This window comes from Anas platyrhynchos, chromosome W (assembly GCF_047663525.1).
Source record: "Anas platyrhynchos isolate ZD024472 breed Pekin duck chromosome W, IASCAAS_PekinDuck_T2T, whole genome shotgun sequence".
Taxonomy (NCBI): Eukaryota; Metazoa; Chordata; class Aves; order Anseriformes; family Anatidae; genus Anas; species Anas platyrhynchos.
The window spans coordinates 9314879-9338838 of NC_092620.1; the positions used below are offsets into that span (position 1 = coordinate 9314879).

The window sequence follows — 23960 nt, forward strand, 5'->3', positions numbered from 1 at the left end:
CTCACCGCGATACTTCTCCGCGTCCCACCGTGATTCTCTGTCTCCACGTCTCACTGCGATCCTGTCTCTGTGTCTCACCGCGATCTCTGTCTCCGCGTCTCACCGCGATCTCTGTCTTCGCATCTCACCGCGATTCCGTCTCCGCGTCTCACCGCGATACCTCTTGTCCGGGTCTGTTCTTGGAGTCTCTCAGCGTCTCTCAGGTTTTTCAGCGTCTCTCAGCGTCTCTCAGCGTCTCCAGTTCCCAGCCTGTTCGGGCGCCATATGTTGCAGGAAGAACGGCTGAAAACACGACAGACACCAGTAGAGTCAGATCATTCTCTCCCTTTATTACCCGAATAGCCTGACTTTTATAGCAAATTTAACAGGGGCGGATAGTGTCTCACACAAGATTATTGTTCAAGTGCACTCAGACAAACAACTGCAAGAAAACAACCCCACCTGCAAGAAAACACAACCCCCTTGTGATTAGCAGTCACGTAGATCCCGTCCTTGAAGCCAGCTGCTGGCAACAATATTTTTCTAAATTCCTCAATTGGGCGATGTGGGAACACTGTCATGGGAACTTATCATAGTCGTCCTGGCAGCTTGGTTTGCTCAGCTGAAGCAAGTCATGGCCTCCTTGCTGTTTCAAAAATCCCTCAACAATATGCCCCAAAAATTGTTTGTGTTTTTTATGCTACAATCTTGGAAGGCTCACTTTTTTAAGGTACCAGGTTGGTTTAGGCATTTGGCCAGCTTAATCAATGTCTCCATCTTATTAAAAGGTATTAGTTGAATTTTCATGTTTCTAAACTAGTGTATCATCTATATATATATCTATCTATATATATAGGGAGGTTGCAGAGAGGAGGATGTTGGTCTCTTTTCTCAGGTGACAAGTGATAGGATGCAAGGCAACAGCCTCAAGTTGCACTAGGGGAAGTTTAGATTGGATGTTAGGAAGAATTTATTCACGGGAAGGGTGGTTAGACATTGGAACAGGCTGCCTAGGGAAGTGGTGCAGTCTCCATCCCTGGAGGTATTTAAGAGATGTGTAGACGTGGTTTAGCAATAGACTTGGTAGTGTTAGGTGATGTTTGGACTTGATGGTCTTGAAGGTCTTTTCTAACCTAAATGATTCTATGATTCTATATTGCCTTAAACATTGTATATCATAACTATCATTTCAAATGCATGTCATAATTTCTGTTTTTTTGTTTTTGTTTTTCTTGTCCAAAACTGTTTGTTTGTTGTTTTGTTTTGTTTTGTTTTGTTTTTTATCTTTGATTTCTTCCTTCTCTCATGTAACCCTTAACCCAAGTGAAATCTTTGGCAGCATTCTTATGGTATTGATTTGACAGGACAAAGTAACATAGATGTGATTCTGAGCTGATTTGCAGTCTTTGCAGAGGAGGTTAATGTTCAGATGTTTTTCCCCTGAGTGTCATCTGAATGAGTCTTTTTAAGAACATATTAATAGGTGGATGGGTGTAATAAGGTTGTCTGTAACCAGTGCTAACAGGTTGGTAACCTTTCTACCTATGTTGAAGAATACCCCTATTGTCTTAAAGCTCTTTAGTCTTTGTTTGAAACCAAATCATAGAATGGCTTGGGTTGGAAGAGACCTTAAAGATCATCTAGTTCCACCCCCCCCGCCATGGGCAGGGATGCCAATAAGGTGATACATGTTGGTTTCCAAATCAGTTTTCCAATTTGTTAGGCCTTTTCTGATAACTAGTTTAAATGAAACTTAATCTCTATTTTCATTCAGAAAGGTCTTTATTAACCACGGTGTGAGAAACACTCCGTAGCCAATAACTTAGGCTCAGGCGAGGATCTCAGTGAAGTAGTAATTTATTCGCGATTGCAATGGCGGGCGCCCCACAAGCAGGAGAGAGCGCATCTACTAGTTCCAAAACACAGTTTATATACCTTTTGATGGCAGGACCCTCCCCTGTTTCCCCACTGAGTGGGTAATCCAGGTTCACAATCTATCTGATGCTTCACAAACAATGCATGGCCTTCAGTTGCCGGCCTGTTAAATTTCAAATTTCTTTTGACATTTTTACTGTTTGAAGTGGTAATGTTTCTTCACTTATCTGACTTGACTTGACACCGTGATTTTCACCTAATTGTCCTAAGGAGACTGGTTGTCTGCATTTTACTAGGTCGCCTGCTAAACTTTCTTATCACTGTAAGCATATCTCAGTACCACATTCCCTCCTTCTAAACAATGTAACTCTGCAAAAACAACATTTCTATTCCCACAATTCCCCCCTTTTCTTTTTTTTTATAAACTGTTGATTTTTGCAAAACCTTTCTCTAAGGTGCAATTTGATAGACTTCTTCTTCTTTGCTTTCCATCTCCTCATTATCTCCTTATCTGAGTAAGGTGGTAGCTCCATGGTCATTTGTTTCAATAGTGCGGTTTCAGTTAACCACTGTACTAGTCCTCTTACACAGGGGATAATGCAGCAACCAATGGCTGTCAAAACTCCTACAACTACGATCAATGTTGCAAATATGCCTATTTTTTTTTATTATTTTTATTTTTATTTTTTTTTTGCCAATTCACTGGCAAGGGTGGTAAGCCCTTGCAATGCTCTTGTTACCGAGCCATCTGGGACACTATTGTTGGGTATAAGAGTGCAACAATGGTTGCTCAGTATTACACACACAAACACACCTCCTTCCTCTGCGAGCATCATATCTAATGCTATCCTGTTTTCCCAAGCCATTTTGCTGATGGCATCTAGTTGTTCAGCGATTCCTCTCGTTGCATCCTTGGTATAATTGATGAATCTCTGCTGATTATAATAGAAATAATTAATCCAATCCGCATTTTTATTGATTGTTACCCACCAGAACAGTGACTCAAACCCTGCAGCAATTTGATTTCTGGCTTTATGTTCATCTGCAACTCCTCTAGGTACCCCCATAGAATCTATGTATACTCTATCATCAAATGATATTCCTAAGCCTCTTTTACTTCCTCTGGGTATTTGTGATGTTTCTCTTTCAAATGCCAGGGTGAAGGGTATAGCTAATTGAACAAGTGCACAAGTGCCTTCCCAATTAGATGGTAGGGTGGACCGTAAGATCTTCCCTCCACCGTACCACCAGAGATCTGCCCTGGGGATCTCTAGTCTTGAGCAGTTTCCCATCAAGTCCTTGGTAGCACAAGGCAAATTCTCCCAGATGCCAGGTAGCACTCACACCCTGCCGTGAGAGGCAAGCTGTATGGCTACCTATAGCTGTAGAGAATGCAGGGGGAACCGTGATATTGTTATCATGCAAGGAACAGCAAAGAGAGACTTACAGGCCTCATTTCCCCAGGCAGTCTTTTCTTGGTACAATGCAGTCATACATCGCATCCCTTGGGAGTCTTCGGTCCACCCCCATGGGAAGGGCACTATCTGGGCAATCAGTCATCCCGAGGCACAAGCATAGCAGTTGCTACGGTTGAGACTCTGGACAGTATATTTGACCCATTCTATCCAGGCATTCACATCCCCATACCCTGTTTGAATCTCAAATGTTTGAACTGCCACATTTCAGAGGGCCTCCTGTTTTCTCTCCTGTTTTCTCCTTGAGTTTCTCCCTTTCTCTGATGGCAATAGAGGATAGTTTCCATACAGCTATTCTCAATCTGGCTGTTGGGTCTCTCCCAGTTATTTGTTCTCTCTGCTCAATTGTCGTTGGGCATTTAAATCTCCACAAGCTAACACCTCACAAACATCAAACGTGACAGATTGTGGTACATAAACCTCTGTCACAGTCACCCATATTTTGATGGGGTATCCCGTTTTTGCTATTATCTGGTCATGCCTTTTCCAAGTTGCCAATTGACCAAGGCCTTCTCTGAGGCCTAGAATCACTAAAAACAAAATTAGTAATCAATTTTTCCCTGTCATCATTTTTAAACCTTAGGTTTCCAAATAATTATTGATACAAAAAGTAAGATGTACACTACTACTATAACAACCCCCCCTTGGGAGCACTGCAATTCACTATAGGTCTGTTCTTTCTCTCAATCACAAGTCACAGTCGTTAGTTACCTGTGAAAATAAAAGGTTAGTTTACAATTGTAAGCTCTTATCTTGCTCAGAGTCCACTATGAGATTTTTCAATTTCAACTTCCAACAAGTCTTTTGTAGGAACAGCTTCCCAGGTACTAGCGTCAACGGATGCCTTCACTCGAGTATAGTGAGTCGAACCTTTTTCCACAGTTCTTGCAGCTGTTTCAGTGGTTAGTAATTGTCCTTCCCATTCAGGCCGGGGTTGACTCTTTCCAGGTCCAAACCAGGACCCGGTTTCCTGGGTGATGGTGGTGAATGGGGAATTCCAAAGGTGGGGTTTGAGCCAACAACCCACAGGTCCTGAGAAATGACAAAGAAGAGGACAACCCCAGAATACAGTTCTTAAGAAAACTCTCTTGTTTTGAATTGTGGTATCTCATCCCTTCTGCCCAGATAGGGCAATCTGAACAGCATCTCATATGGTAAAATTCCTGTATCCTTTCTTGGTGCTGTTTAAACCTGTAGGAGTAAGCATTTTACCCAAGGAAGTTGGGTTTCTAACACTAGTTTAGTTAATTGCTTCTTTAATGTCTGATTCATTTGTTCCACCTTCCCAGAAGAGGAGGGGTGCCAGGGGCTGTGAAAATCCCACTCAATCTCTAAGGCCTGCTTTAACCCTTGCAGTAAAGCTTTACACCCATCCAGTCACATGGTCAATTAGAACAAACAAGTAACTCAGTAAAGTCTACCTGTATATTTTGGAAAGGTCAAAGCCCTGGCTCCCGTCCCCCTCTAGATGGGTTACAGAAGACCTTTTTATTTACCTTTTGACATGTGGTACATCCTCTACATATGTGCTTCCCTAAAGTGTATATTCCTACACAGACATACTTTCTTAGCACAACATCACACATTGCTTGCACTTCCCAATGACTCTTCTGATGTAAAACAGTTAATATTTGCCTCATTATCACTTTATTCAGCATTTCTCTCCCATTAGGGAGTATCCATTTTCCTTCAGACTTCATGGCTCCTGATTCCTTAAAAAAATCTTTTTAAAACTTTTAGTTCTTTCTTAATTTTCAACAATTCCCTGAATCCTCTCTGCATTTATTCTGTTTTCTTTCAGACATTAGATGCCTTAAATACCTGATTTCTCTTTCTCCATATTGTACTTTATTATTATTATTTATTTTTTTTTTTAATACTCCCAAGCCCTGCTTTCCCAGAAAGTTGAATAGCTTGTTAGTAGCTTTCTTCACAACTCTTTTCTCCTGTCCTGACAATAGAAAATGATCCACATATTTGTTAACATTAATACCTCCTTGGGAGGTTATAATTGCTCCAAAATATATATATATATATATATATATATATATATATATTTTTAGAACTTACCCAAATAGATAGGTGGCCCTGTAAACCCCTGAGGTAAAATTGTCCACCTATATTGTTGCTTCCGCCCCCATTTCAGGGTCTTTCCAGTAAGAGGTGAATATACATGTATGTTTGCTCTCAGGGCCTGCGAGCACTCCATTAATAACACTGTTATTCCAGTCTAACAATTTACTATTTGAATGCCCAATTTAATCATCAAATCCCTTCTCAACAAGTTAGTCCCTGCCTTGGGTACATACAATAATTACCCAGTGATCATTTTATCCCCTGGTCTCAGCTTGGTATCCCCCAAAAGTGGCACTGTTATCCCAGCCCCTTCTGCCCCCATCACTTTTTAGGGTTTCATTAGTTAATTTAATCCCTGATACTTTACAAGTCAGTAATGACCTAGCTGTTCCCCAGTGTATTGGGTTTGATGGCAAGGTTCGGGGGGGTGTGAGAGGTGTGGGGGTGGGAAACTGCAGTGGCAGCCCCCGTGAGAAAAACCCAGAAGCCTCCCCGTGGCAGGTAAGGGACAATTTCATCTGGCCCCAAAGGGGCCCACTGCTGCCCAGAGCCAAGCCATGAGCAATACAGTCCGTGCCTCTGTGAGAGCACATCCACGAAAACAAACAAACAAAGAAACAAACAAAAGCCTGCTGCTCAACAGCAGTTGGGAGAGCGAGAAACCCCCCCGCAGACACCTAAGTCAGTGCAGAAGGAGGGGGGAGGAGGCGCTCCAGGCGCTGGAGCCGAAGCCCCCCTGCGGCCGCTGGAGAGGCCCCTGGTGGAGCAGGCTGTTCCCCCCTCCCCGATGCTTGGGAAACTGAACAAACACCACAGCAAATATACCAAAACTTCTAGACTGTTACTTAGATAATGCCTACATCACCTTTCCCTGCTCATTCAACTTCAAACAGCTCTGTTAAATACTACATGCCACACCTTTAACACCTTCAGCAACCCTTTTAACACTTCCTTTATCTTTCTCCAGCCTGTACTTTTCTAATACCAGCACCAAAGGCTCAGTCAGGGTCCAACTTAATTCCATACCTTTTCCCTCCAAGATAAACAACATATCAATATAGCGTATTTCATCCAATTTTCCTTCTTTCTTCCTTCTTCCACTCCAGATATTCCTATTCAAAGTGGCCAGCCTGGCCACACTTAAAACATCTTATCAAAGCCTGTCTCTGCTAGGACTCAGGCCACAACACAGGCAGCCTTCTTTGCCTGCCATTCCTTCATCTCTCTTCCTCTCCTTTCCATCCTGGCCCTGACTCCCCCTGAAGATTTTCTTCCTCTTTCTCCAACGCTCTGCCTCACTACCCGCTGCACTGTCAATACTGTTATAAATGGCTCAGGATTCAAATTAGGATTAAATAAAAAAATAGGATTTATTAAAAGAATATAAAGGAATAGAGGTAAGCAAACAGCGCTGGGTGCACCGGGAGTCTCTGCTCCACCAGGACGCACACCAGTTACATCAAGCAGCTGATTTTTATGCACCTAGACTAATACATATTCATTACTACTTCTAAAAAAAGAGATTATTAAAATTAGCTTCCGGGGTCCAGTTCCTCCTACTGGAGCATGCGCATCAGTCTCCTCTGGGGGTCTCTAGGGGTCTTTCATGCTGAAGGCTCGTAGTCTTCCTCTCACCCTTTGTACTTACTTGGCACTATTCCAAGTTTATGGAACACTCTCTGTACACTCTCCACAGGTCTTGTCTCCCAACCGTCCTTCAGCTTCTTTTTTCTTCCTCTTAATCTCTTGCCCCCCCCGGCCAGATACCAAGGATCCTCATAGTATCCCATAACAGTCACTAGTTGTTATCAGTTGTTCTGAAACTCCCAGACATCAAACACAAACAGCTTTCTTATTTGACGCTTCACGAGTAATTAAAACATTCTTCCCCAGCCATTCACAGACACATCTATAGCAGTGTTAAGTTAATCTCGAAGAAGACAGGAAAAAAGGCTGTAACTGTTAGAACTAGAAGTCAGGAATAACAAAAGCAAACAGGTTCATAAATTTAAGGAGTGTTTTCTGAAGACGTGATAAATTGACTGGAATGAGGGGGAGACTGGGGCACACTGCATCTGTGGTTCAAGAATTAAACTGCCATTGCAGGGCCCAGAGGCAGACAGGATTCAAACAGAATTATTCTTTATGGACACGAATTTATGGACACGAATTGGAATTGTTAAAACATTCCTCACAATCCCTTATCTTCTTTTTAATATCCCCAATTCGTGTCTCTTCTGTTATTAATAATTGGATTTCATCAGTTTGTTCTTGGAGGGTCCAATCCTTAAGCATCATAATTGACATATTCCCTTCCTTTTTTAATGAAGTTATTACCAATGTACTATTTATCACCCAGTGTATTAATAATGTAAGACAAGGTATCATACAAGGTATAGACAATAACATCTTTACACCACATAACAATAAAAATAACACTCTTTTAACCCATGGTCCACCAGGCAGCCATGAAAATAAAAATAAATGAAAATAAATGAAAATAAATCCCATTCCATATCCTTCCAGGTTTGTGTTTGCTCGCTCACGTCCCCCCTCTCCTTCTCTGGGATGGGAGAGAGAAATGGGAAAGTGAAGCCTGTGAGTTGAGATAAAAACAAGTAGATAATAACAATAATAATAATAACAATAATGATTATAATAGTACTACTAGTAATAATGTGTACGAAACAAGTGATGCACAATGCAATTGCTCACCACCTGCTGTCCGATGCCCAACCTAACCCCGAGCAGTCCGGCCCTCCTCCCAGCCTGCCTGCTGACAGGACAGTGAGAAGCTGAATTTAGCTTGGTCCTTGGCTTGATGTAAGCACTGCTCTGTAACAATTAAAAACAATTAAAACATCAGCATATTATTAACATTCTTCTCATCCTAAACCAGAACATAACTTTCTATCAGCTACTAGGAAGAAACACCCTTTTTATCAATTTTTAAACAGCAATTACTAAAGCTAAATTTTCCACAGACTTCTCCTTCTTGTGCTAGTAAATAATCCAAAGCTAGGCTATTTTGATACAAAGCAGTTCTCATCATTTATAACTATTTCTATTACAGCTAATAACCTAATTATTCTATTAAGTATATATACTGGGGTCCTATAGTCCCAGGATCTGTCTTCTGCCCACGTATCTGGATCATAATAGGCAAACACCTTCAGGGTTGATTCAGGCTTGTGTTACCATTCGGCCTGTCAGGGTGATCCAGCTCCTGGAAAACGAATCACAATTTTATATAGGTTAAAATAAAGGTTCTTATGTTATTTTCTCAGGACAACCTGACCTTAATGTGGGAGAAGTCCAGTCGAGGCCCTCTCACTCGGCAGTCAATACCCATAGGGGTTGCTTCCCTCGGTAGACCATACACACCGCAGTGGAGGGTCCTGCCCTGGTCTTGCCTTCTCCCTTTCCTCCCTTCAGGTTTGTCCCCTTTATTTGGCATCCTTAATTCACGCAGAGCCTCGTTGCCAGAATATTAGTTCTTCCTTAGCATGAGTTTCAGTTTCCCAGGAGCAGACTCAACCCTCCAAGTTTCAGTAGTTACTGGTCCTTTTATTCTGGATGCATGGGTCCCTTTCTGCGGTTCTCACAGCTGTTTCAGTAGTCAGTAAAACAAGGTACAGTCCCTCACACCCATGCCCTTGAGCCAAAAGCAAAAAGTCAATAGCAGCTTGATCCTGTAAGAGCGCATGTCGCAGACTATTTTGATCTGGTAACATCTCCTCAAGTATCTCTGTCACGGCATAGGCTTGCTTCTTGGCCCAGCATACCAAATTTTCTAAGTTGTTACGTGCGGCCGCAGATGCCACTCCAGGCACTGAACTTGCTAATGCCGCTCTAGCTGCAACCCCACACAATTCAACATTATCATTGCAATCCGATGCAAGCAATGCCCATTTATGTCTGGTGATCTCACGCAACTGTAACAAGCTAGGAGCAAATACAATGAGTTTATCTAAGTAACATGGACATCTGATAGCATTTGCAGCGATACCTTGCCAGGCCCCATCCCCACAAATCAGAAAAACATCAGGAGGTAAGGCCAAAGCTGTACAATTGTAGTTGTTACCCCTTGTCTCCATGTTATGAACCCCTAAACCCTGCTTAGCAGTGTCATTATAATCACGGATGTTATTTGTATTTCTGTACCCGTATGGCCCTTTCCAGGTTCCTGTAGCAGGATTCATCTGATAGCCAGGGCTACGTTCACATTTGTAGCCACCTTTCAGGTTGATACATATTTGACTACAGATACCAGGGTTTTGACATTCATCAATATCTCCACAGTTTCTCTTGTCTACAAACTCAAACCCAGCTGGACAGTCACATTCATTTTTGTTGCATTCCTTCAGGGGCATCACCCCTTGCAGTCCTTGCAGTCTCTCTGCTGGTTACACACTTTATTGATATCTATGCACACAAAGTCAGATTCAGTACACATCTTCTTCACACAAGAACTCTCATCACTGCCATCTGAGCAGTCTTCACATTTTACTCTAGCACCGTTGGCAGCAGTGCACAGTCAGGCGAAGGTGAGCAGCAGGCAGAGCGCCCTGCACCGTCACCTGTGTCACTTATACTACTCCTATTACCCATGCTGTTAGTGTCAGTGGCATCCTCCTTGTACCGTTTCTGTCTTTGTCTCCCCCCCTTTTCTTTTTTGTCACTGGCCATTCACCACAAATGGATAAGACATGGATAAGACACATGATTACTAGTTAGGAAAGAGAGTGTAACGTCTGCTATATGGCTGCAGGCAGTGCCGGCTGCAGCCTTAGGTTTGTGAAAGAGCCTGCCGGTGGTCGTTTGGCAGTGTAATCTGCGTCTCTGCACTCCTGCCCTGCAATAGAGCTAAGTCGTCATTAGCAATAGTTATAACACCGATCTGGGGACTAATAGTCTTTTTTTTTGCATTGCAAGATAAACCTTTTATAAAAAGAATGCCAGAGTGAAGCAGCACAGCCGCTGCTGCCGCTGCCTCCATGGTTATGTCAGACAGGCTGCAGGGTCCTGATGTCCGCCCCTTTGCTCTGTGCCGACTCGCCTCACGGTGAGGGTCAGCTACCAGTGTCCACTGACGCCTCTGGTCTCCCGTAGCAACTCGATCTCGGATGTTCCGCAATTACTTCAATTTCCCCGCGTTTTGCAGCTTCTGTCAGGTCTATTCTGTGTCTCTCAGAGCCATCCGTGGCTCTGCAGCGTCTCTCAGGGCTCTCTCCGTCCAGCGGTAGTCCCTCCGTAATGTCTCGGGTCTCTCAGCGCCGCTCCAGGCTCTCGGCGCCGCTCCAGGCTCTCCGCCTGTTCAGGTCTCAGCGAGTCTGGGTCTCAGTGAGTCCAGGTCTCGGCCTGTGCGGGCCTCATATGTTGCAGGAAGCATGTCATATCATGCTCCTGCCTTTTTCTTGTCACAGTCAAAACATTTAAGAGCAAAAATAGGATACACAAGATACACAAGATACACCAGGCCCATATATTAGGCACCACCACTCAAAACTTGGATAAAACAGCACTTCTTTTCAGTCTGTCAAGCACTTCGTTCGTCTCTGCCCACTCCCTTGCGGAGAGTACGGAACAACGGATCTGAACTCTGCACTCGCTTTTCAGCAACGCTGCGTCTCACTCACACAGCACACTCGCACACGGAGGCCTCCAGCACATCTCATTCATACCACAGGAATATAATTTAGAATGATAACCAACCAAATAAGTATTGTCTCTGACTGTGTTCTTCGTGAAGTGACTTGTAACACTTTGTTTCAAACCCTTACATTTACACAAATACTTTCAACACAAAATACATACATAAAAACACATACAATTATTAACACTCCAGTTAGTATCCCTCCAGCAGCTGAAAACATACCATTTGTCTGCAGTTTCAGGAGATCTTTGCTCCTGCGGTGAGCAGCTGAGAGTGGAGTCCCCTCCGAGCAAAAACACTCAGGGTGCACCTAGGGGCGTCCACGCTGCAGCCGATCCCGCAGCCGAGCAGAGTGTCTCCTGCCTGGCTCACCAAAATGACTCACAGAAAGCTGACTCCACAATCAGTAGGATTGTAAAGTAGGTATGTTTACTCAGTTCCATGCAGCATGGGGCGGGTAGTCCCCCCAAAGTCGTGCAGGCCTAACGTGACAAATTGCTTTAGTAAAGAGTTACATATACATGAACATTCCTATACATATGCATAACCTGTCCCTTTGTGAACAGTCCTCCTTATTTCAGACACCTTGGTTAAACTCTGAACCATGAGGTTTTTAATCTGGTTCTCGGGGCCCGAGAGGCTCCTGTTATCTGGTGGTATAAGTGCAGCACAGGCACAAATGTAGCACATATTCATTCTTAATCAATTGCTCTCTAATTTCTAATTCCAATGTTTCAGCTTGCTCTTTTCTGGATCCACGGGTATTCTACTATTAATGTTCAAAGCCTGACAGACCCCGTCCTCCATGGATCAAAATACAGGGGGTCTTAAGGGTTCTTTTGGTCATTCTATCATATAATACTGGATCATTTTCAATTTACTCTTTAATTTTCTGGGGCCCCTATTGTTCCAATTTCTAATCATTATTCATAATGGACTTTTTGGTCATATATCTGGTAATTTGCTCCCTTTCTGGTCCTTGGTCTTCGATTTTATCTGACCCATCCAGGAATTTTACTAGTGGCAATTCCCACAGCCCTTGGCTGCCCAGTGAGAGTGTCTTGCAGGGGGTTTAGGACCTATCACCCACCCACGTATCCCTCTTCTCACCAGTCTAGCCCCCCCGACAGGAGATTAGAACCAGTGAGAAAACAAAAAGACCTCCACGCTGACTTTAGAAGTCTCAGTTACACTCACACACAAAAAAACTGGCAACCGTACCCTTACCCAACCGGACGGTATCTTACGAATCAGTCGTCTTCGTCCAGACTCCAATCGGACGGTATCCACCAGCGTCTCTGCTGTCTTCGTCTGGGATCGAACCAGACGGTATCCAAACGACTGTCGTCTTCATCCGGTTCGATTCCGGACACCGGAATCCAACCGAACGGTATCCAAACGACTCTGTCGTCTTCATCCGGATCTTCGCGCGCAGAATTACGGGCAAAAAACAGCCGGCAACACGGGAGCTCAAAAAAAATTAAATTCTTTGCTTACCTTTATTCAGGTTCAGGATGGCATCAGTCCCGATCTGACTCAAACAGGAGCCACCAAATGGTGGGGCGCCTCTCCTAGATTAAATCAGAATTCAGGAACTATAGCCCTCCCGGACGAGCCCCCAAATTGTTATAAATGGCTCAGGATTCAAATTAGGATTAAATAAAAAAATAGGATTTATTAAAAGAATATAAAGGAATAGAGGTAAGCAAACAGCGCTGGGTGCACCGGGAGTCTCTGCTCCACCAGGACGCACACCAGTTACATCAAGCAGCTGATTTTTATGCACCTAGACTAATACATATTCATTACTACTTCTAAAAAAAGAGATTATTAAAATTAGCTTCCGGGGTCCAGTTCCTCCTACTGGAGCATGCGCATCAGTCTCCTCTGGGGGTCTCTAGGGGTCTTTCATGCTGAAGGCTCGTAGTCTTCCTCTCACCCTTTGTACTTACTTGGCACTATTCCAAGTTTATGGAACACTCTCTGTACACTCTCCACAGGTCTTGTCTCCCAACCGTCCTTCAGCTTCTTTTTTCTTCCTCTTAATCTCTTGCCCCCCCCGGCCAGATACCAAGGATCCTCATAGTATCCCATAACAGTCACTAGTTGTTATCAGTTGTTCTGAAACTCCCAGACATCAAACACAAACAGCTTTCTTATTTGACGCTTCACGAGTAATTAAAACATTCTTCCCCAGCCATTCACAGACACATCTATAGCAGTGTTAAGTTAATCTCGAAGAAGACAGGAAAAAAGGCTGTAACTGTTAGAACTAGAAGTCAGGAATAACAAAAGCAAACAGGTTCATAAATTTAAGGAGTGTTTTCTGAAGACGTGATAAATTGACTGGAATGAGGGGGAGACTGGGGCACACTGCATCTGTGGTTCAAGAATTAAACTGCCATTGCAGGGCCCAGAGGCAGACAGGATTCAAACAGAATTATTCTTTATGGACACGAATTTATGGACACGAATTGGAATTGTTAAAACATTCCTCACAATACCATTGTTTCGCTCTCCTTTTTTTTTTTTTTTTTTTTTTTTTTTCCTTCTTATCTCCCCTCCGGACACACACCTCCAGGGCCTCCCGCAGGAGTTCACTACATCCCCCCACCTTCTGAAGCATTTTCTGCATATTTTGCCAGGCTTTAATCACACAATGAACTTTCAAGAGCCCTTGGGATACTGGGTCCTCAGGTCTCATCCCCAAGTACTTTCTCATTCTGACCCCAAGTCTCTCATATGATTTCTGTGTTGCACACTATTATTATTCCAGCCAGGATTGGGAAGTGGGTATTTCTGCCCTGCCGGTATTACCCCTGGTCCTGGAGGATGAGCTCTTTCCCATTCTTGTATAGCAGCTCTCCTCCTGATCATTCCCATTTCTTAAGTCAGGTCGTAGGAACTGGTCTAATTGTTCAACTAGGCTGTTGGGGTCCTTGAATAAAGACTTCCTCTCCTTCTTAAAAGTTCTAACCTCTCTGCTGGTAAGGAGGGGGGGGGGGGGTAGTTCACCTAAGAGGATACACAGTTATTGTTAGTACTGTTAGTATCAGGGAAGGCAAAATTCTCAATATCTCTTCTACCTTGTTCTAATTCTTGCCAGAACCTAGAGTACGATCCTTCTTTAGGGACAGTGTTAATTACAGCCCCTGTCTCCCTTCCTGGAGTGACTGCTGCTGTCACCAGTTCAATATTAAGATTATAGGGAGCATAACTTGGCTCCTTCTCTGAAAAAGGAATCTTCTTGTTTACACATAAATTTAAAGCCTGAATTTTCATCAGACCCGTATTTTGGCCAAAATACTGCTGTTTCCTTAATTGGTTCTTTTGTCCAGACTGATACACAATATTTAACCTTTTTAAATTATTTTTCTTTTACAATCCCTCTAATTTTGGGATTATGTTTCCAATTTCTTATCATTCTTCAGGAAGAACTATTAGTAGGCACTCCCCCAGGGATATCTCCCTGTCCCCTGGAACTCATATTTTCCCATTTTTCCTAACCCTCGCCAGTATGTGCTACAGAAATTTCCCTTCTGCAGTGTACCACACACCAACGTACTGAAAGATGGAGGTGTACCGCCAAGCACTTCCCCGTGCCAGCGTTACCGCACACCTGAGTTTACCAGATTCCCTGGTGTACTTCCAAGCACTTCCCCGTGCAAGGATTACCGTACACCAGATTCCCCTGGTGTAGTGCCAGCACTTCCCCGTGCAAGGGCTTACCATACACCAGATACCCGACCCCCAAGGCAATACTTAATATTTCTTACCTTGGTCTGTGCACAGAGTTACCGGATCGATTCTTAAAAACCCGGAGTGCCTACCTTCTTCCTTTCCCCACTACTTCACGGATCCTGCCTCTTTAACCAGTCTCGGGCCCTCTGTCAGCTTTCCTCAGAACCGCCACCGTCGATGCACAGGACCGCTGAAATCAGCGGGGCATGCCTTCCTGCTGCTGCGGCGGTGGGGCTCCCCAGTAGGTGACTGGCTCCCGGACGAGCCCCCAAATTGTGAGAAACACTCCGTAGCCAATAACTTAGGCTCAGGCGAGGATCTCAGTGAAGTAGTAATTTATTCGCGATTGCAATGGCGGGCGCCCCACAAGCAGGAGAGAGCGCATCTACTAGTTCCAAAACACAGTTTATATACCTTTTGATGGCAGGACCCTCCCCTGTTTCCCCACTGAGTGGGTAATCCAGGTTCACAATCTATCTGATGCTTCACAAACAATGCATGGCCTTCAGTTGCCGGCCTGTTAAATTTCAAATTTCTTTTGACATTTTTACTGTTTGAAGTGGTAATGTTTCTTCACTTATCTGACTTGACTTGACACCGTGATTTTCACCTAATTGTCCTAAGGAGACTGGTTGTCTGCATTTTACTAGGTCGCCTGCTAAACTTTCTTATCACTGTAAGCATATCTCAGTACCACATTCCCTCCTTCTAAACAATGTAACTCTGCAAAAACAACATTTCTATTCCCACAACGGGAAATGGAATCTGTGGATTCTTGCTTTAGGAAGGAAGAAAGGTTGCTTACCTTGTGTTAATAACTTTAAAAAAAGATATACATTTTGTATGAATAGCCTGCCCTCACTTTTTAAATATAGAGTTTTGCTCCATGGGGATTTGGCATTTCTGAAGAAGTTGAGGAGTACTTCTAGGTTTAGGATTGGGGAAACCCCAGCAGCAGACCAAATAGAACTAGACACAGGCAAGACTGAAATTGAAATTATGCCCATTTACTTATCTTCTCTATGTGCAGGAATGTCATGGTACTTCTTTACTTTGTTCTTACAGTTTCTGGTTATGGACATGATTTTCACTGAACAACCAACTACTTATAAGTAGATACATGCTTTTAGTGTCATGAAAATATCTGTACTACACTGATGAACATAAAATCTAAATGGTCTTTCATTTCCTGGCATTTCTTCACTTTGACCTCTGCAAAGTTGTGACTGTCTTCCAGATTATCAGAATTATTAAATAGGACTAAAGAATGGTCGGGGGGGGGAGGGGGAGGGGGAGCCCTCTTCCTGAAGTGACATTGCTTAAGATTCTCCTTTAAATGCTGATACATTTTCTCTATTTTTTCTATTTTTGTTGTTGTTGTTGCCCTCTAAGACTTGTATACTAATAGAATAGTAGGGTATCATGATTTAATAATTTTTGTACCTTGACAGAGGGATAATTGCAGCTTGGGAATACAAGAAGGTTTTCTGATAGTGCCAGGTGGAAGTAGGAGAAGGCTTGGGTATGGCAACTCTGTTTTGAGGCACAAACAAAAGGAGCTGAGGAATGAGTTGGCTTTATAGACAAGATGGTTAATACTGCTAGTGGGCTAGAATAATGCATGAAATCTAGGATGACTTTTGTCCCTACAGTTGCAGACTACGTTATGTAAGTTTAGCCCAGAAAGTTCATAAGACATTAGTTTTATAGACTGCAAGCCACAAAACACTACCCGGTACTCTCGGTGAGAACTCAGTATTCTGTGGTATTTACATGAGGCTGGAAGAGAGCAGAATGACATAGCGAGTTATCTTGCAGTAGGAACAATTTCCTAGGTGAAATTGTTTAGGTAATGCAACAAATTGTCTCAGGCTGCTGAGAAACATCACATCTGTTCTATACTATCTCTCGAAGATGTCTCATCTCTGCCAAGCCTTACTGAGGGAAAACACTTCCTGGCTTGTCATCTGACAATCATTTTAATGCTGAACATATAAATAAAACTACCATGAGCCTCTCTGCATCCTGTCTCTAATTTTGGCTAATCTTGAGTGCTTCAAAGAAATTTGAGGTGGGGTTGATGGGATCTTCAGAAGCAAACTTTACGGTGTAAAGAAAGATTTAAAAAAAATAAAGTTTTCTTTCTTTATATAAATAAACAAACTGATAAAATTGAGGCTGTGTGGGTCTAAAGTACAGACAGGCTAGAAGAGAAAATGACTGGAAAGCTCAAAATGTGACTTCTTGTTTTCTTTCCTATCACTTTCTTTCCCCTACACCTGAAAGTGGGAAATGTGTGAAGTAGCATATTCGATTAATATGTTATAGATTCTTGTACTAAGTTTTTTTTTTGTGTTCTCTTTGTGCTCATATTTATTACCTTCCAGAGATTTTTTGAAAGAAAAAAAGAATAAGATCGTTGCACATTTCGATTTAAGAAGTGCTCATACTTGACTGGCTAAGTTCAAGATGTGGGTGGGGATTAAGATTTTCTTTTTGTATGCCTGAATTATGATTTTGCGGGGGGGCAAGGGAAGATGACATAAGAGGAAAAGCTGATACTTTTTTTTTTTTTTAATGGCTGTCTGTCACTTAGCAGGAATGTTTGAACTCATTCAGTTAAAATTGTGTGGTGTGTTGTTGTTTGTTGTTTTTTTTTTACAGCTTCTGGGAAAACATAAGAACATGGAAAGCATGGTAGAGCTGCTTCAACTGTATCAAATGGAAGATGAAGCCTACAATAGTCTTGCAGAAGCTACCACAGAGCTCTACCAGTACTTACTACAGCTGTTCCGAGATATGACGGAACTTGCAATGCTTAGAAGACAGCAGATAAAGGTATGGTAAAGGTAGCTGAACTTATTAATAGAGAAATTATGCTTTTTATTTACTATTTTCTACTTTTATTATGCAGTATATGCAGTGGTAGTTTCTCCACTAAATGTTGACCCTGTTTTTCTGGTTCTTTCATTCAGAGGAGCACTTTTGAAGAGTGAGAGCATCTCTGACATGTAGTTAATCATCACCTGTTCAACTTCCTGCGCTTCACACTTTAAATTCATTGTTGGATTTAATAGCTAAAACATGACATTTTGTGATTACTGGGAATACTGGCTATTATATAAATTTGAGACATATGTTGTACAGTATCTATATTACTGTTAATTCTTCTAGAAGATTCTACAGGAAGTTACTTTTCATTTTAATTTTGAGATAATCTGATAAACCACTAGTAGTCAGTAGCTACTCATCTCATATTGTGAAACACTTAAAACATGGAAGTGTATTAAAAGTATGTAATTTGTAACACTTCAACAGTATATTTTCCTAAGAGCTAAAATACTATATCTAGCTGAAGAATACTACATTTTGGTAAGCAGCAAATAAGTTGATAATTCATCTAATTCAGATTTTTTTTTAAAATGTAGAATGGTTGATTAGTTTGTGCTGCTTTTTCAAGCTCCTTTAAGCAGATATTAGTGTAGTGGAAAATGTAACTCAGATGTATACTGATTTATTTGTTTTAATACTTGATGGTGAAATGCAGTAGTGAACCTTACAGCTAATTTGAATTTGACTTGTGTAAAATGAAGTACTTTGAAATAAATTGGTATATTTAATGTTTCAAATTTTGGTTTAAAAAAAACGTTTTCATAGAATCATTCAGGTTGGAAAAGACCTCTAAGATCATGTAGTCCAACCTGTAACCTAGTACTGACAAGTCTACCACTAAACCATGCTACTAAGTTCTACATCTACACCTTTCTTGAAGACCTCAAGGGATGGTGACTCAGTTGCTTTCCTGGGCAGCCTGTTCCAGTGCTGCACAGCCCTTTCAGTAAAGAATTTTGTCCTAATATCCAACCTAAACCTCCCCTGGTGCAACTTGAGGCCATTTCCACTTGTCTTATCACTTGGTGCTTGGGAGAAGAGCCCAATCCCCACCTTGCTACAACCTCCTTTAAGGTATTTGTTAAGTACAATAAGGCTCTCCCCTGAGCCTCCTTTTCTGTAGACTAAACAACCCCAGATCCCTCAGCTGCTCCTCATAAGACTTACGATCCTAATTTTTATACTTACACAATTTGCGAAGGTCCTTCTGTGAGATATGTTCATCTGATTCGTGTCAGTATGGAACTGTTGACGATTGCATTCCCCTGACCGACCCCACACTGAGACTATAGTCATCCCGGAAATAATGAACGGTAAATACCAAAATGTGGTTAAATTGGGAATTGAGAATCTGTTCCAACAAGATCCAAAAGAAACCCCTACGGAATTTTTGGACCGACTATGAAATGCAATGGAAAACAAAACAAAACAAACAAACGAAACTGGAGAAAATAGGGGCTAAATTAGAACAAGGAAAATGGACACTGCCAGACAGGCGAGAGATATTGTCAAAAGCTTATGTGAAGCAAACATTGGGACGTTTGCATGCACAAACACATTGGGGTACAAAGGTACAAATGATCATTTACTAAAACAATTTGGTTGCATTGATTTTTTTTAATTTTTTTTTTTTAAATAGCAAAGCAAATTACACAACATTGCATAACTTATCAGAAGATAAATAAGAAAGTGTTTCAACAAGCAGCCACGGGAGGGAGAAAACAAACAAACAAACAAACAAAACAGCTTATAGAAAACCCGAGTACGCCTATACATGTGGATATCCTATCCCCGCTTCATATTATAATTCTCTTTGTGGTGGTCGTTGTGGGTGAAAGGCTCACGGTTTCCCCATCACCATTAGCAACCTTTTGTTCCAGACTGCAGGAGCGGCTTCGACTGTCTCCCTCTTCTTCTGCACATGCTCTGCCCACCACAAGGGTCCTGAAAGCAACAAAACGTGATTGCTTTTCCCGCATTTCGTTAACACTTGAAACCACACTAAACAATAAATGTTAACAGTTCTAAACAGCAACCCCCCCCCCGCAACTTCCGTGCCTTAACAGAGGGGAAAACAAGCAACCCCGGATGGCAGGGCGTCGCCTCAATCACCCTTCTTTATTTCCTCTAAACTCTTTACATTCCTGATGACCTCATCGTTAAAGAGTTTGATGTTATCACCAACCACGAGGCTTTCCGACCCCCATTGCCCCATTCCCAAATCTCCCCCTTCTTTATTAATATCAACCATTTTTCTGACACGAATTACCACTCCATATATAACATTATGTCAATCATTGGGTATTCAGTGGGAATACCATACTCTGTGGCACCCACAAAGCTCAGGGAAAGTAGAAAGACTGAATCAAACAATAAAACAACAATTGGCTAAATTAATGATCGAGACACAAATGCCCTGAACGAAATGCTTACCATTGGCACTTTTAAACATAAGAACTGAACCACACAGTGAGACTGGATTATCACCATATGAAATGTTATATGGTATGCCTTATTCTCAAGGGATGCCTCTAGGGAACAATGTAGTTGAGGATCGTAGCATCCAGAAATATATAATTACTATTGGAAGGAGATTACAAGAGCTAAGAGAAATTGGACTGATGGCTCAAACACCACCTTTAGGATTTGTTATTCATAAGATACAACCAGGAGACAAGGTCTTAATAAAAAAACCTGGAGGGAAGAATCACTGAACCCCCGATTGGGAGGGACTGTACCTTGTTTTACTTACAACTGAAACAGCTGTGAGAACAGCAGAAAGGGGTTGGACCCATGCATCCAGAATATAAGGACCAGTAACTACCAAAACTTGGAGGGTTGAGTCTGCTTCTGGGGAACTGAAACTAAGGCTAAAGAAGAACTAATATTCTGGCAACGAGGCTCTTCATGAATTAAGGACGCCAAATGAAGGGGACAAGCCTGAAGGGAGGAAAGGGAGAAGGCAAGACTGGGGCAGGACCCTCCACTGCGGTGTGTATGGTCTACCGAGGGAGGCAACCCCTATGGGTATTGACCACCGAGTGAGAGGGCCTCGACTGGACTTCTCCCACACTAAGGTCAGGTTGTCCCAAGAAAATAACATAAGAACCTCTTTTTTTTTAAACCTATATAAAACTGTGATTAGTTTTCCAGGAGCTGGATCACCCTGACAGGCTGAACAGTAACACAAGCGCAAATCGATCCTGAAAGCGGGCCCAACCCCTTGACTGAAGGCGTTTGCCTATTATGATCCAGATACATGGGCAGAAGACGGATCCTGGGGCTATAGGACCCCAATATATATACTTAATAGAATAATTAGGTTACAAGCTGTAGTAGAAATAGTTGTAAATAAAAGTGGAGATGCACTTGGATTAATTGCAAAGCAAAATACTAAGATGAGAACTGCTTTGTATCAAGATCGCTTAGCTTTGGATTATTTACTAGCACAAGAAGGAGAAGTCTGTGGAAAATTTAACTTTAGTAATTGCTGTTTAAAGATTGATGATGAGGGTGTTTCTTCCTAGTAGCTGGTAGAATGCTATGTTCTGGTTTAGGATGAGAATAGTGCTGATAATATGCTGATGTTTTAATTGTTGCAGAGCAGTGCTTACACCAAGCCAAGGACGTTTCAGCTTCTCACTCTGTCCTGCCAGCGGGCAGGCTGGGGGTGCAGCAAGAGCTGGGAGGAGGGCCGGACTGCTCGGGGTTAGGCTGGGCATCGGACAGCAGGTGGTGAGCAATTGCATTGTGCATCACTTGTTTCGTACACATTATTACTAGTAGTACTATTATCATCATTATTGTCATTATTATTGTTATTATTTTTGTCTTTATCTCAACTCACAGGCTTCACTTTCCCATTTCTCTCTCCCATCCCAGAGAAGGAGGGGGGGAGTTGAGTGAGCAGCCGTGTGTTGTTTAGCTGCCTGCTGGGTTAAACCACAACAGAAAGAAAAGCTGTAAATGAACTTGTAAAAGAAATGAAGAAAATTGCACGTGTCCCAGTTCAAACTTGGAATGGAGTCGATCTAAGAGGATTATGGAAGGGGGCTTTATGGGTGGTGATTGGTTTGCTAAAATAAGGATGGTTGTATTGGGGATATGTGGAGGATTGTTAATAATTCCATGTTTAATATTACCAGACTAATACACTTGGTTATACAAGGAATGCAAATATCTGCGGTACCTGTTGACCCAGAACCAGGGAAAGAGAAAACCCATTCCCTGATGATAATAAAAACAAATAAAGATCCAGAATTGGTATCAATTGGCATCAATTCGGCAAGTATTAACTTGATTAGAAAGGAAAACACGAATCAATGCCATGAAAAAGGAGATGGGGGATTGTGATATATGTTCATCTGATTCGTGTCAGTATGGAACAGTGGTAGGGCCGCATGGTATGATGAATGTGACCTTCTGTCTTGCATACCCTTGTATAACCACAAGTCTAAGAAAAACAGAGTGGTTAATGTATATAATTCTTGTATCTTGCAAAGGAATGTTTTAGCAACTCGTGTCAATAAAGAGCTTGAAGGGAAATGTATTTGTAGGCTTTTCCTTGAAGTCTCTGATATCTGGGGGGTTTCAGAATAACTGCTAACTATTATGACTATTGCATGGGACACTATGCAAGTTTCTGATATCTGGCCAGGAGATTAAGGAGACCCGGAGAGCTGAAGAACGACTAAAAGACAAAGCTTGCAGGGGACGCTGCACAAGTCTCTGACATACAGTCAAGTTGGACAAAGGAGAAGGACAAGAGGGAGGAAGACTATGAGCCTTCAGCACGAGAGACCCCCAGAGACCCCCAGAGGGACCACCGGAGACTGATACGCATGCGCCAGTGGGAGGGTTTGGATTCCGGAAACTAATTATAATAACCCTGGTTTTTTTTTAGAAGTAGTAATGAATATGTATCAGCCTAGGAGCATAAAAATCAGCTGCTTGATGTAACTGGTGTGCGTCTTGGTGGAGCAGAGACTCCCGGCGCACCCAGTGCTGTTTGCTTACCTCTATTCCTTTAATAAATTGTAAACTTTGATTATAGTCCTATTTTGAAGACTGAGCCATTTATTACACTTCTTAGGAAGGGACTTGCTGGAAAAATTGGATTCAAAATTTCTTTTGAAGAAGGAAAAATGGAAATAGATCGAAAGGATGCCTTTTTCTGCCTGCCCATGGCAACTGAAAGCCAGAAACTCTTTGCCTTTGAATTTGGCAAATGCTGTACTCTAGTGTACTTTTGCTCATTATAATATAATTATAATTCCAAAACACACCTCCATCCCAAAAGCTACCCGCCTCCAAGGTGTGACCACCCCTCACTGAGCACGCGCTCTGAATTTCTCAGAACCTATTCCTTTAAATGGAGACGGGAAAACTTTTCACCAATCATAACTAAGATATCACAGAATCACAGAATTTTCTAGGTTGGAAGAGACCTCAAGATCATCGAGTCCAACCTCTAACCTAACACTAACAGTCCCCACTAAACCATATCCCTAAGCTCTACATCTAAACGTCCATGCTTGACTAGAGTCACTCAAGCTCCACCTAAAAGATAGAAAATTATATAAATTGGCCTAAGAGAGAGGGGAGGTCGGGGAAGATGCCATCGTCAGGGAAGATACCATACCTCCTGACTCCTGGGATCAGTCAGCGGGCTGAGCCTTTCTTCCCCCCCCCCATTGGGACGCCTTTGGGTGAGATTTCAACACTTGGTTATACTGTGTGCCTCCGCGGAAACTTAGAAATCTCTACAGTCTTTGTGCCTTTTAACACATTAATTTCCAGGCTGTGCACCTGCGTATTTCATGCATGATAGCTTGCTTTTGCAGACAGTAAATTATCGCTGGCAATCCAAAGAACCTGTGTACCTGTTGCTGTAATAAATTGCACCTAACTGCATTGTTCTTAGCCGTGATAGTTCTCATTGAACGCGACTAGAGTAAGGGCGGTTATACATTATTGGTGAACCCATGACCGTGATAGTTCAGTGCTCTGAATCCGTCCAGACCCATATAGGTTAATGTGTTATTGGTGAGTCTGTGATTGTGATTCAGTACCCTGAATCCAATTGGATCCGTAACAGTTAATCGGCTACACCCCTTAACGCAACACCATTGACACAGTATTCTCCAGCTGACCAGACTTGAAGGATACACCCCTAGAAGATGCGGAGGATTGGTATATAGATGGCAGCAGCTTCGTCCGCCAGGGATTTCGCCTCACAGGATATGCAGTAGCAAACATCAGCCCGA

At 42.4% G+C, this 23960-nt stretch overlaps 1 long non-coding RNA gene across 1 annotated transcript; it reads left to right on the forward strand.

Moving 5' to 3' along the window:
* The first annotated feature begins 31 nt into the window (after positions 1 to 31).
* Positions 32 to 22236, forward strand: LOC119714274 (uncharacterized). The gene is made up of 3 exons (XR_005261337.2): positions 32 to 171; positions 17467 to 17640; positions 17778 to 22236. It is a non-coding gene; the product is annotated as an uncharacterized lncRNA (long non-coding RNA).
* The last annotated feature ends 1724 nt before the right edge of the window (positions 22237 to 23960 follow it).